The sequence below is a fragment of the Helianthus annuus genome, chromosome 14, assembly GCF_002127325.2.
Source record: "Helianthus annuus cultivar XRQ/B chromosome 14, HanXRQr2.0-SUNRISE, whole genome shotgun sequence".
NCBI classification, from domain to species: Eukaryota; Viridiplantae; Streptophyta; class Magnoliopsida; order Asterales; family Asteraceae; genus Helianthus; species Helianthus annuus.
Genome location: NC_035446.2, coordinates 78,850,757 through 78,866,018, shown reverse-complemented (window position 1 = coordinate 78,866,018; position 15,262 = coordinate 78,850,757). Strand labels below are relative to the sequence as shown.

At 37.0% G+C, this 15,262-nt stretch overlaps 1 long non-coding RNA gene across 13 annotated transcripts; it reads left to right on the top strand.

Annotated features, from left to right (window-relative positions):
• The first annotated feature begins 10,949 nt into the window (after positions 1-10,949).
• On the top strand, positions 10,950-13,432 carry LOC110908534. Of its 13 annotated transcripts, none has more exons than XR_002574691.2 (8): positions 10,950-11,077; positions 11,233-11,294; positions 11,552-11,739; positions 11,849-12,006; positions 12,096-12,160; positions 12,642-12,728; positions 12,953-13,027; positions 13,147-13,432. It is a non-coding gene; the product is annotated as an uncharacterized LOC110908534 (long non-coding RNA). The 13 variants fall into 13 exon arrangements; XR_004878797.1 differs by having other exon boundaries at positions 11,233-11,314; XR_002574690.1 differs by having other exon boundaries at positions 11,229-11,294.
• The last annotated feature ends 1,830 nt before the right edge of the window (positions 13,433-15,262 follow it).

Genomic DNA, 15,262 nt, shown 5'->3' with positions numbered 1-15,262 from the left:
GTGATTTACCAACCGCCGATCATCTCCTTCATCGTCTAATCTCCAAGTGATCTTTTAATATCCCCGTCGATCTCCATCCGTTCTCCGTTCAGCAAAGTCTCATCATCAACATCTCCTTCGGTCATCACCTCTATCCACCTCCGGTTCTGTTCATCGTCTTCATCACGTTACAACCTGCAACTCCGGTTACCCCGCATCTCCACCTCCTCCGATCTCCGGTCGTCATCCTCACCACTGCACAACCGATTCTGTCTCCGAACTCGCACACCATCTCCGACGATCTGTCACTCTCCGGTCATCATCAGTGGTGGCGGCTGAAATTTTGGAGTTTAGGGTTGTTGTCGTTTTGAACGAAGAAGACAGTCTTTTTAGTTTTTATTATTAATTGTAGTTATAATAATAATAATCATTAACTAATTATTACTTCATCATTTGTATAATAATTATTATAAATCATAAGGTAATCATTACTTAATCATTAATAATAATAATAATAATAATAGTTTTAATAATAATAATAAGTATTCCTTTAAAAAAAAATATAATATATATAAATAAAAAAATAAAAAAAAAGGGATTGTTTGGATGGTTGTGATACGGTTTTGACAGGCTTTTGAGGTGCGATTCGGTAAGCAGGTTCAGTCGTGTGCAAAGCGTTTGAGTTAGCGAGTACATGGGTTCTCGCTTTGAGCGTGTGTTGAGGAAATTGTTAAAAAGGATCACATTTTTGGGGGATCAAATTTTAAAAAATGTCTTCAAAAAGAGAGATGCTTCAGCAGAAATTCGAAGGATTCAGTTACTCATACGGTGAATCTATAGATGCAGTGATTGGCCGGTTTGTTGAACTGCTTTCTGAAATGGAGAAGGCAGAAATGGTGGTGTCTCCTCGCATAATCAACAGAAAGCTTCTGGAGGCTATAAAAGGGATTCCAAATCAGGCAAACTGTAGTTGGTTTATGAATGTTAATCAGATAATAGTGACAACCGACGGCAACTGTTACAAAATGAAGTCAGATGAGCTGATCTCTCTTATCAAATCCTATGGCAATGCTGACTCACCACAAAATTCAGCATCTATGTTTAACAAACCCATGGCTCAAGAAGTTACTCGTGATCGTGAAGAGATACTTTCTGTATTTTGCACTCCTGAGTGTAGAAAAAGAAATGAGGCATATCGATTACACAACGCTGAGTTGGTTCAAGACTACAACGACATAAAAAATAAAAATTTTACTTTATCAAAGAATGAAAAGCTTTATAAAGATAAAATTGAAGCTCAGCGTAAGGACATCGTTCAACTCAAGGACGATGTCAGTGTAGCTACGGCCCAACTCATCATAGTCAAAGAAAAACTGTGTGAGGTGACTAAAGAACTGGAGAATGTTAGGGATAAATACCAAATAAATCAATTAAACATTAAGAAATTCGATTCCTCCAGTAAATTAGTCAAAAATCTGTGTGATCAACAATTAGCATATTCTAAAAAGAAAGGGTCAGGATTGGGTTATAATCAGACTCCTCCTCCGTACAATGATAATTACACTTATTTACCAATGACTGAGGAGGAGATACTGAACGAAAGTAAAATGATTTATGGTTCACATAACAACAAATCGTCTGTTCATAACAGACATGTTGAGCCACAAAAGTCTTCACCATTGAATTTTGTTCCTAAAGGCACAATTGATCCTAACGTTTCATTGTCATGTGCAGATGATAGCTCTGAAGTAAAGTGTGGTGATGTTCATGGGAGTGAACCAGTCGTTATTTCAAATGTTTCTGAACCAGATGCAAATTCAGATTTTTCTAAAAACTCAATAAATGAAACAGCTTCTGAATCTGTTTTTGGACCAAATTTTTTTACGTCGTTATTTGGTTCTTTTTCAGTTGATAATAATTGTGATGTTTCTTGTTCAACAACAACTGAAGCTGAACAAACAAATGAAAGTGAGAGTGAAGATCAACAATGTTCTGATTATTCTTCTGAAACTGTTTCTGTAAATGTCCTTGATAATGTATCATGTGGGACCACTGAAACACACTCTCAAATGGATCAGGAGACTTCTTTCAAAAACAAAGCTGCCAGTGAACCATTCTCGAACACAAATGGTTCATGTACTGATAACTCGTCAAATGATTCTGCTAAAGTTTCTGGTATTTCTTCCGACAAACCAGAACTCTCCGATTCTGTCAAAGCTGATGACATGAAGGATGAAGAGAAGACAGACGTGAAAAGGGCTCCAAATGCGCAAGCTGAACAATCTGAACCTTCGGTTAGTGGTGAAAAGGTTCAGATCAAGCAACAAGAGCCAAAGCAAGCAGGAAAAGGACGTGGAAATAAGAAGCCTAAACATCAAAGACAAGCAGGCTCTCCACAGTCCTCAACGGGCAGCAATAGTCCTCAAAAGGCCCATAATGTGAAAAATACTTTTGTTAAGCCAGTCACTAATGGCAAATGTGAAAAATATGCATTTGACTGTGCTAACAAAGTCTTTGGAAAGGCTGGTGAGATTTCTGAACAAAACTTGCAGTCTCATCAAAACAAGAAGAATCAAAAGAAATCTTCACCACAGAAGGCCCCGGCAAACGACAAGTATAGGCATCCAAATTCATCGTCGTCTGCAAGAAATGTGCAACAAAAACAAGCACAAAAAGGATCGGTTCATCCTTCAGGGCCTGCAAGAGCTACACAAGCTGATCAGAATGTCTTCTACGTGAAGAGACAAACATGCTTCAATTGCGGCATTGCTGGTCACATTGCTCGGAACTGCACAAATCGTCCCTACGTACCTTATTATATGCAAAATCAGAGGGTTACACCGAAGGGTAACTACCATTCCAAGCCGATGAAGGTATCATCACCTAAGGCAATGAAGAATGTGAATCCCAAGGTTAAACCTTCTGATGGGGATTGGAACGCTGCCAAAAACAAACGCAGAGCTTCTCAGGAACAAAAATGTTTTTCTAAAACTAACAAACCTGAAACAGCTAAAGTTGCTCAACCGAAGGCAACAAATGCGTTTGCTAGACCGAAACAGATTTGGAAACCCAAATCCAAAGCAGCAATGTCTCCAATCCTTGAAACGAAAGGGGACTTATGTTTGAAAGAAGTGTCTTACTTTGATGCTTCAGGTAAACCCAGGACCACGATGGCCTGGGTACCAATGTCTTACTAATCTCCTTACTTTTCAGGAACAACCAAGGAGGAGCTGTTGACAATCTCTGGAATGTTGATAGCGGTTGTTCCAGAGATAAAACGGGTAACATTTCACTGTTGCAAAAAGTTCAAATTTTTTTTACAGATGATATGTTTCCTTTGGAGGAGATAAAAGAAGTAAGAAATGATCAGCAAAAGGTACCGTTTAAATTCAGTACTTTGATTTGAATTTGATTAGTCTTCAATCTGATGACAGAACGGTTAAACAAAAATATTTTCTCTTTTTCTTAGTTTATAACTTTGTATATAAAGTGTCCTTCCTCTAGTAAATGGTAAATTTGCGCAAAAATCCAAGATTTATGCACAAATTTAGGGGGAGAGAGAGACATATATAGTGTTTAGGGGGAGAAAATGAGAAAAATACAAAAACATTAGAAAAATGAAAAAACCAAAAAGAAAAATTGCATGATATGGGAAGTGAAATAAATGTTTGTGTTAAAGGGTTTGACTAACACATGTAAGGTGCCATAGCTGAAAAGACTAGGATCTACTGCGATATGTCGATAGGCTTGACGCTCAACATGATAAAAGATACTAAGTGATATAAACATAACGAACTATGTATCATGTGGGTAACATACCAACGGCGTATGATTTTATGGTCTTAAATCTTGCGTTGATTGATAGCCAACATCTGAGGTTTCGGGTCTTTATATTGTTGAATCATCCGGGGATATCTTGGTTGTCCTTCTGCTTAGAACTAAAATTGTACATGACCCCAGGAAAGAAAGTCACTTGGAATTAGCTCATTTCTATTTGAATGTCTGTATGTTGTCCCGATACACACAATTTTGATCTGATTCTGAAATCTTATCTGAAAAAGTCGTGTACCTCCTCTGCTGCATCCAGATACATGCTGACCTGGAGGTGCTAGGCAACGACAGCTTCTGCTGCATCCAGATACATGCTGACCTAGCTGTACGTTGTCGCGCTATAGATCTAATACACCCGAAAGAGGCCCTCTACTGCCCAAAAGAAACCCCAATAAACCTATATCAAATTGAGAAAAACTCATTTGATCTGTATATTATACCATCTCTGCTAAAGATCTATTCTGTTCTCTTCTCAATCTACTCCCAGTTAAGATTTCAGAAATCTGGATTAGACTTGTGAAATATGTGGTAGGGAAAATACTTGCATGATAGAGTGTGCTGTTTACATTTCCGAGATTTGATTAGTATTTATTTGGGTGTTCATTGTTAAGAAATCAAAACATGATAAAACAGATTATATGCAGACCGCACAGTCATGATATCTTAAAGGATGACATCAGTATACTCACTTGTTACGATGAATCGTTGTGCTTACCTTGATCGCGGGGGTATGCCTTGGAATGGGACACACTCATATCACGAAGTTGAGCGTTAAAGTTTAAGTGGACAAACATATTGGCTATCGCATAGACCATTTTGATTAGGCTCGTACTGAAAAGTGTTCCTTAGTCTGCCTGAGAACGAATTTTGATCCCATTGCAATTGTAATTGTATATTATGGTAGTTGTTTATATTTTGATTTTTATTTGTTTTTAGTTCTTAAAATTAAAAAAATTAAAAAAATGAAAAATTCAAAAATCCAAAAATAGAGTGCTTATTTGTTTCTTAAAATTAAAAAAAAAATTATAACCGTTCTTGAAGATTTGACTGATCATCAAAAGTTAAAAGAATTTAAATTGTGAAATTGGATGTACCTAGTGTTCATGTGGTACTCTCCCTGTTGCATAAGAAATGTTTGCTTATGAGTTTGTGAGCATGTGCAGAACTTGATTTCAATCAAGAACAGGGGTTGATGAAGACTGAGATGCTGTTAGTTGCTGAAGAAGCCTGAAGCAGCTCAACAACAAGATGTACCTGAGTCAGAAGAACCGGATACGAAACGCCGTCTGACAGTGAAAGTACATTTGAAAAGGTACCATGAACCTGCTTGAAAGAGAAAGACTGAAGAAGAAAAGAGCTGTTGAGAATCCTCCTCTCACTTTCTTTTTGACAAAGATTTTCAAGCAAATACTGATCGTGATCCTGATATGAAGCTAACCACAAGAGCTGAAGAAAGAGACCCAGTGCTGAGAGTTCAGAAGTCAAGAACTTCCACAACATCTGCAGCTTAGAGACAACCATAGATTTCGTTGAAGACGTTGCTGAATTCAAGTCATGAAGACAATTTGATGGCATCAGTCTAGGGGGAGATTGTTAGGCCCTAAAGTGTGAGACTGACGCATCAAATTAATCCAACGGGCTATGGTTACGAACTGGGCTTTACCGGGTTAGTTTATATTAGGTTTTGTACCTTTATAGGTCACTTGGGCCAAGCTTTAGGCCATGTGGGCCAAGCAGGCCCAAGGGGAGCCCATGTAGGGACTTGGGCTTAGGTTAGTATATAAACAAGTTTTCTACTTGTTTTAGGGTTGGATCTTTACAGTTACAGAATTCCTCTAGAGAGAGAGACGATTGGTTGCAAGCTTGTACCAGACGATTTTGCTTTTCAAGTAATAGAATCGTGTGCAAGTTTAAAGGTGATTCGGTATTGTGTTCTTTGATTTTCATATTTTTCGGTTTTCTTGAATCATCTTGTGATGATTCCGCACTTTCACAAGATTAGGTTTGATATCATTGAAAGATCCGGTTAAACGGGACTTACAATATGTACCATACCCGTTAAAATATCTGGTATCAACCTAAGTGAATGTTTTATAGGTGGCTGGATGGATCAAACTATTGGCGAAGAGGGTTTGTATTATAGGGGGCGATGGTTGCTTTAAAGTTGTGACAACCCTCAAAATTACATGTATCCGTACGATGTATCAATGTTAATTAAAGTTCTTGATTACTGTGTTGAATTACATAACTACTTTCTGATTACTGCGTGATACTTACATGTGTTTGTTAACGTACTAGTCTTGTACAGAAAATTGACTAAATGGTCTTGTAAACTGTCCTGAGTGTTGGGAATTGAAAATGTACCAAAAAGATATATATAGAAAACTATACGGAGTAATTAAACACTTTAACGGAACGGTATCCAACCGAACAACCGGACATTACCCGGGACACCAAATTTTTGCCAAACACATTGTTTAATTATTTCTTGGCTTGTCATGATCCCTGTTCACCATAACACCCACTAATTTCTCTAGTAAATATCATAGGTAAGCATATACTTGGAAACTAACTTATGATTACCATCTAGTTGCAAAAAAATTACAACCAACCCCCGCCCCACCCCCCCCCCCAACCGAATTCGGTCCCAAGAGGACCCACAAATCAACCACACCATACTCTCTAGATTATTTCCATTATTTTATTAAATTGTTGGTTGTTGAGATGACCAAAATATTGAAGAACATCTTATAAGTATGGACTTAGAGATCACCATCACTTCACAAAATTCACAACACTCCTCACATCTCTCTCCCTCCTCTCGGCCCTCCCTTAACCGCCACCATCACCACCATAAATCCACCATCTTCTTCCATTTTAAAGCTTCATCTAAGTGCTAGAAGGTGAATCAAAGGTGCTTGAAGTTGTAGATCATTAAGAAGCTTCATTGCTTGCTTTTCACCATCATTTTTCATCATCTTCTTCACTAGAAATCTTCCCTAGCCTTTGTGCTAGTAGTAAGTTCTTGTTAAACTCTTGTTCATCTTTTTTTTATGGTTAAAGTTGTAGTATGATGAGTATGTTTAAAACACTAAAGAACAAGAACTAAAGATATGAACAAGAAGCTTTACATAAAAAGTTTACTTGAAAATGAAATATTGTTAGTAGGGTATTGTAGTCAATATGTTGATTGATTTCATGTTGATTCTTGGTTACGTTGTGTTAATCACCATATAGAACTTGTTAAGTGATGATTAGAAACATGACTTAACAAGAATAGGAAATGATATTATGAAACATAAAATAATCATCTCCTAGTTAAATATGAACTTGATAAAAATAATCTTTCTTGAAGAATAAATAAACAAAGTAGGTTGGTGATCATGTAGATCCGGGTTTTACAAAAGGCTTTTCTAAATGAACCAAGTTCAAGAAGCGATTTTTGGAAAGACATGACTATTACATACACTTACACAATTTTTGAAGTGAAACAAGTGTAGAAACATTTTATTACAAGAAGAGTTCAAAAGGTTAAATTTTGTAAAAATTAATTTACAAGTTGTAAACACTTAACTCTTTTAATAAAATGATTTTTAAAGAAATAAATACACTTTGAAAGGTAACTAAGTCCACTAAACGCCATACCAGGTTACTAAGCGTTTTTACGGAAACATCAAGTTCATGTTGGTTTGTAATTGGAATAGTTTGCTCTTAGTAAATTGTTGTTGATTGTTTGATTGGTTTTCGGAAAAGAAAATGATATGCTTATTAGCATGGACACCTCCATTTACAAAGGAAACACTCGCAAAATGTTTCTAAAAATTCCAATACTTAGAGATTATTTTTCTAACAAGTGTTCACATATACGTTGTAACCTTGCTTTTCAAAATAAACTTCGCCATGAGTTTTGTTACAAAAATACAAAGTATCGGAGGTTGATTTTACAAGTAAAATGGTTATATATATATATATATATATATATATATATATATATATATATATATATATATAATATTATACTAGAACACTTGTGTGGATACTTGTTTATTCTGTGAGATAGTTGTATTAGGATAAAATAATATAACTTAACAAAGTACCTTGACATTGGAATTGTGTGGTATGTGTGGTATGTGATAGAAGTAATGAGTAGATAAATCGTACGTAGGATACGTGTTATGCATGCACAAGAAATTGATTGTTATCTGTACTTTATTAGGACGTGCTTGAATTCTGATTATTAGAGTAACTAATCTAACCGAGCAAACCAAGGTGAGTTCACACACTTTCTAAGGCATGGGATTCCCGGTGGTTGGGAATGGGTTAAAGAATTAAAACGGAACTTACATATCCTCCTTGGGTAGGATATGTACGGCCATCCTCCATAGGTAGGATGCCAATATTAATCTTACGTATTATTCTTGGGTAGAATACGTACGTTCGTCCTCCTTGGGTAGGACAACAACCTTAAAACTTACTAGACAAAACTCTATCATTAAGTCCCTCATTTTATATCGACTTAATCGCCGAGGCCGATGGCGAGCGGGTCATTAGTTAATAGCGCTATTAGGTTTAACAAACCTCACACCGTGTCGTTCGAACGGGCGTGTACTAATGGACTATGGCAAACTGTCAATGATGATAGACATTGACGTAGGGCACAACTATTGTTCGTCAGTTGTCGATATCTTAACGGTCTAGTGGTTCACATGGGGAAGCCCCCACTGATTATGGATATGGTTTGGGTAATGAGGAAGGAACTAGTTAATCATACTTTCAACTATGGGGTAACCCCCATGGCGATTAAGCCAACGAAAGACAAACCATGTTTTCGGAAACAACTTAAAACTAAACAACCAACAGTGAACTCACTCAACTTTGTTGTTGACTCGTTGTTACATGCCTTACAGGTCGTTAGATGCTTATGGAGCTTACACGAGGAGGAGGTCGTTGTGGGATATGGATTGTTATGTCCCGTACTTAACATTTAATCCTTATGAACTTATTAAACCTACGTTTTGGACTTTAAACTTATGAACTATGGAACTTATGTTTTGGACTTTCGTTTTATACTTCCGCTGTTAACTTAAAGTCGTTTACTTCCTTTTGGTCACCAATTGTATTGTGGTTGGTTTTATTTACTTAATTACGTTGTTCAATATGATTGGTGGCTCGATCCTGGTCACGTCACGCCTCCGAGCGGTGATACTCCGCATGGTGGATTTTGGGGGTATGACAGATTGGTATCAGAGCCATTGGTTATAGTGAACTTGGTTTTTAAAAAGGGGAAAAACTTTTTGGTAAAACCAGACTATAACCTGTACAATGCTCAACGATCCATAACGACGCTTCGCTCCACGTGCAAGACTCGACACAATAGGTGGTATGATTTATGTTGTCGGTTAGATAGTTCACACTGTGCATTAATTAACGTGATAATTGCTATTTGAACCTTGTGTGCTTACTCTCTACTATCGTCCCACATTTACGCACTTTCGCGACACTTTTCTCACTTACGTTGCTTCGTTGTGAAGATCATGAACGGACGCGGAGGACGTATCAACCTAACTCAAGTCCAGTTGACGGCTTTGATCAATGAACGAGTTGCTGAGGCACTCGCAGCAGCTCCAGTAGGAGGTGTAACCTGCTATTTCGACCCATCCTAGGATGTTTAGATCCTACCTTCGCGAACCCACTCTTGTGCTTAACCTTGTCTTTTATTCTCGCGCCACAGGTCAACATGCTTAGCATCCCGTATGTACGTTCAAAACGTTCATGGATTGCCGACTACACTACTAGAAAATTGGCCTAATGCAACTTTTTATTAGCAACCTTTTTCAAAGGTGTTGCATTTGACTCTAATCCAACTTTGTTAAACATAAAGGTTGCATTAGAAGATCTAATGCAACATTTTTCAAAAAAGGTTGCAAAATTATATTGAATTTGCAACCTTTTGTTAAAAGGTTGCAAATTTTATTAAAAATTGTAACCTTTTTCTTGAAAGGTTGCAAATTTAGTTGAGATTTGCAACTTTTGTTAGAAAAGTTGCATTAAGAAATTTTAAATGTAACTCTCACATAAAATAAAAGTCATCTTAATAGATAAATTAATATATGTTCTAAAAAAAGAAAAAAAGAATTATTAAAAAAATTGTATAGGATATATATGGTTTATAAAGGGGAAAAAATAAAAAAATATGTTATTAATAGTAAATATAATAATAAACTATTATAATATATTAATAAAAGGAAAGAAAAGAAAAACTATATATTATTATATAAATAAAGTTACTACACATGGTCTAAAAATGTGAAAAATTGAAGAATTATTTGGGGTGTGAATTTCTAACACGACCCGAAAACACGACATGAACCTAACACGAAATTTGCAGGTTTAAAAAAGGATAGGTGCACGGTATCCTTAGACGCGGAAAGGATCTCCCTTCATAGTTCACTACCCGACAACGATCCCTGGCGGTAAATACCCTTGCCAACTTGATTGGATTGAAGAGCCTGGAGTAACCAGGATTCGAACCCGCGACCTCCACGTAATAGGAGGCCTCAAGAGACACTAATTGGGTGTCGGCGGCCACGAGCCAAGACCCAGTGGTTGAAATTCGCGGGTTTAGGTTTAGTCTAAACAGGTTCGGGTCAGTTTCAGGTTGAACCCGTGAATCCGTTTAGCTAAACGGGTCAGGTTCGGGTCAACCTGGTCGGGTTGGCGGGTTAATCCGTTTAACCCCTTTATATTATATAATATTTTTTACAATATGTTTTATGCTATAAATTAAATTGGGTATGCATTTTATGCTATAATTATAACTTAGAAAAAGAAATTCACATAAGATTTTATAATTTAAATGTAATTGTATTATATACATTTTTGTTTTTTAAGTAAACTTTAAATTAATATACTAATTTGTGTAAAAAAATTTAAAAATAAAAGTTTTCAGGTTGAACGGGTCATGTTCGGGTCAACCCACGAATATTAGGGCCGGCTTTGGGTTCATTGGTATGATACAATTTTTGGGTTCGGGTTGAACCCGTCAACCCGCGAACACGACCCGTTTATTACCCCTAATAATTATCTAAAAGCTCCGCCAAAAATTTTGATTGTTTTTAAAAAAAATACTAACTCTTTTGTTTCCCCTCTTTGATGTGACTCCAATCCCGCCCTTCGCTCATTTCCCTCCTCCCCTTCCATTACGATTTCACGCTTCTTCAGTTTTTCATCTACGATTCTTCATTTTCGCATGGGTTTTTATTTAAAGGTATAATCTAAACAAACTGCTTACCTCTTTTTTCCAATTTCAGATCTAATAAGGTAACTATTACATATTTTAAGCATCTAGTTTTTTGGTTTTTGTTTACTGTTGATAGATATGATTAATTATGGGTCACTTGGTTTGTTTGTTTGATTAGTTAGGTTGACAACATGAAGGAGCGAGGATGTTGATGAAGTTTGAGACGAAGATGTTCGCGAATAAGGTTTATTTTTCCAATTTAGGGTAACAGTTTGTAACCAATTTATTCATTTATAACCTCCATTTTGGGTAACAATTTTAGTTTTATAGTTCTACCAGTTAATTGATGTCATGTTGAAATGTAAGATGGATAAATAATTACTATTAATCTTAAATTACGGCTATTTAAAATGGCCTTCACAAATCAGAGCCTAGCTGATTAAAAATGTTAGATAATCTTGGTTGTTTTGTTAAAATCTAAACTGTTATCTGAACCAATAGACAAGAAGACAGAGGCTGGAATCATTATTTAATGCATAGACAAGTCTCTTATTGTTGACGAACCATGACCATCACCATCCAAACTCCAAACCAGCCTCTTCATTTGGTTTTGTGCTGTCATCCGAGCCAGTAGGAGACGAGAAGTCAGGGGATGTCATTATTGTTTAATCCTGTGGGCGTATTCAGAGGTAAATTTAGTAGCTTTGTCTATCTTTTTGTTGTTGCATTTTACCTATTTTTGCGTTTTATTGTGTAAATATGTGTGGTCGATAGTTATGCTCGATTAATATGTGCTAGATACTTTGCACTTGACAAACCACATCAGGTGTTTAATGCAATGCCAAAGAGAGATGTGTTGTCTATAATAGATGTGTTTAACGATGTTAGGCATGAGGATGAAAAGTGAAAACACACTCTCAGAATTTCTTGCTTCCTTAACGGACTACACCCCAACTGTAAGATTTATTAGAATGTTAGTTATTCAATTTGTTCCATTTTTAGAAAAGGTTTTGTGAAACCTAACCTATGCTATGTTTCCATATAGATTCCCGATGAATTGGTGGAACCTTACTTAGCCAAGAGTGGATTCCAATGTCCATAAGTTCGAATGTAGGTTCCCGATATCTTCCCTATTATTTGTGACACACACACACACTAATGTTTAATTTGTTTTTCTGCAATTGTCCTTGTATTATAGGAAGTATTCCAATAAATTTGTCAAATAGAATGGTTACCCATCAGTTCACTTGATTAAGACAGTTTTCTTCAATGAATCTGATGACGTAAATCATGTCCTTTACATTTCAGAACCAGGCTAGTAGTTGTTGCTGCACAAAAGTTTGTGTCCGACATTGCGACTTTACTTCATGAAATGTTTCTTATTATAACGTCAATTCTGCAATTAAGTAAATATCTGCCTAGAAGCTGTAAATAAATGTAGACATGTGGAAATCTTGATTGATACACTTGGTTGGTATAAAGGTGGCTATGATTTTACTTGTAATTGATGCTTAAGACTACTTGATTATAAGCATTTATTTATGTGTAAAACTGCAAATATATCTTTGTTTTTCTATTATTTTTTTAGCAGATGATGATGCTGTTGGATGTTTAGACACGAGGATAAGATCTTTTGTGGCTAGCTCAATGCTGTTACATCTGTCGTGTGGGCTATCAGGTCATATTTTTGTTTCTTCATGCAAATTACTATACATATATATTGATGTCTTGGGGTAATAAGAGACTATGGCCAGTTATTTTGTGTGGCATCCTTCTAAAAGTTATTCTAGTAACTTCAGGCATTCAATCTTTTCATTGTTATTTTTGGTAGAACACTTGTTTATTTGGGCAGATGATATGGTTGGAAGTATGAATGTTTACCAAAATTCTTGTATTATGTAGGAAGTCACACTTGTAGATCTTGATGGAGACAGAGATTACCACATGCCTGATGAACTTGGAGGTAGTGGTGGAATGGTATGCTTAAAATATATTTCCGTGTCCCTGTGTTATGCATTATGTTTCGCTAGGCAATTATTTTATTTATCAAGTTATTAATTTTATAAGGCTTATTTCAACTAATTTACATGTTGAAGTTGAGAAAAACTATTTGCTGGAAATGCGCTAAAGGATTGAAGATGGTCATTATAGAAAAAAAAGCTGAGCTTGAAGCTATGCGAAAAGAGTTTACCAGCCAGCGACACAACTTGGAAGCTATGATGCGGAAGGTTATGAAACAAGTAGTTGAAGATCGAGATGAGTAGAATGTTTTCACTTTTTTATTATTGTAATTGACTGTAGAGTTATTTAAGTTTCGACAAACATGTTGAAGTAGACACTTTGATTATCAATGATATCTTTGTTATTATTGTTTTCGTGTAATTACTATTGAATTTATATCAATTAAATAGCAATTGAACATATGTTGTAAGGTTGCATTTGTGTGAAAAAAATGTTGCTTGTGCTATAATAAAGGTTGCATTTTTTCTATTAAAAAATAATAACAGTTGCATTAGGCCTAAAAAAAAGGTTGCATTTTTACAGAAAAAGTTGCATTTAAGTGTAAAAAATGTTGCATATTTGTAACTAAAATGCAAAAAAAAAGTTGCATTAGAATGTAAAAAGGGTTGCATACTAAAAAGGTTGCATTTGACTAGTAAATGCAACACTTTAAAAAAAGGTTGCATTTGGTCTTAAAAAGGTTGCATTTGATCTAATGCAACTGCTTCTAATGCAGCCCCCGATAAAAGGTTGCATTAGGCCTAATGCAACCTTTACAGAGCCAAATGCTTTATCGGGGTTGCATTAGGTTCATTTTCTTATAGTGCTAGTACTTTCAGCGGCACAGAAGGAGCCGTAGGCCTTCTTCACTGGATCGAGAAGCTTGAGTCTGTTTTTGAGATGTGTGAATGCCCTGAAGATCGTAGGGTGAAATTTGCTACTGGAACGCTTGAAGGTGCTGCGTTAACCTGGTGGAAAGCACAGGTTCAACTGCTAGGGCTGGCGGTTGCTAATGTCACCCCATGGAACGACTTCAAAGAACTGACCAAAGAAGAGTACTGTAGTCGGGACGACATTCACAAGCTAGACGTGGAATTTTTCAATCTGAAAATGACGGGGTCTGAGATCGAGGCATACACAAAGAGGTCGAACAAATTAGCTATCTTGTGTCCTACTATGGCGGATCCCCCCATCAAACGTATTGAGTTGTACCTCAAGGGTCTAGTACCAGAGATTCAGAGTCACGTAACTTCAGCTAACCTGGGTACCATTCAGCAAGTTATACGACTAGCTCACCGTCTCACTGATCAGGCAGTTAAGCAGAACAAGCTGCCCAAGCGTATTAACGCTACTACTACTGACGCTCCCAGTGATAACAAGCGCAAGTGGGATGGAAATTCGGGCAAGGGTTCTACTTCCGTCCAGTCTCAGTCCTAGCAACGAAAGATTGATGACCACCAGAGTCTTGGTCAGCAATCTTCTGGTAGTCAAGGACATGGTGGATACCGAGGGAACCACCCCAAGTGCAACCGATGCAACAAGCATCATAGCGGGCAGTGCCACAAGGGTCGCTGTCTGAGATGTAAAAAGCTGGGACATGAAGCCAAGGATTGCAGGAGCCCACGTCCTGCGAATCAGAATCGTCAACAGCAACTACAAGCTCCACATAACCACCAGCAACAGCAACAGCAGGGCAATAAAGGATGCTTTTAGTGTGGCGTTGAAGGCCACTTTAAAAGGAACTGTCCTCAGCTGAACCAGAATCAGAACAACAACAACCAAGGAAACGGGAACAACAATGGAGGCAACAACGGAGGTAACAATAATGGCAATGGCGCCCGAGGTCGTGCCTTCGTGATTGGTCAGGGTGATGCAAGGAACGATCCTAACGTTGTGATGGGTAAGTTTCTTCTGGATGACTTCTTTGTTACTGTTTTATTTGATTCGGGTGCCGATACTAGTTATGTGTCCCTAAAAGTTAGCCAAATGCTTAAGCGCACTCCAACACTTCTGAACACCAAACACACGGCAGAACTAGCAAACGGTAAAAGTCTTGAAGCCACACACATAGTTAAGGGCTGTAACCTCGTCCTAGCTGGTCAGACCTTCTCTATCGATCTTATTCCTATCGTTCTGGGTAGTTTCGACGTTGTTATTGGGATGGATTGGTTTTCTCATCAGCAAGCGAAAATTCTTTGAAACGAGAAGATT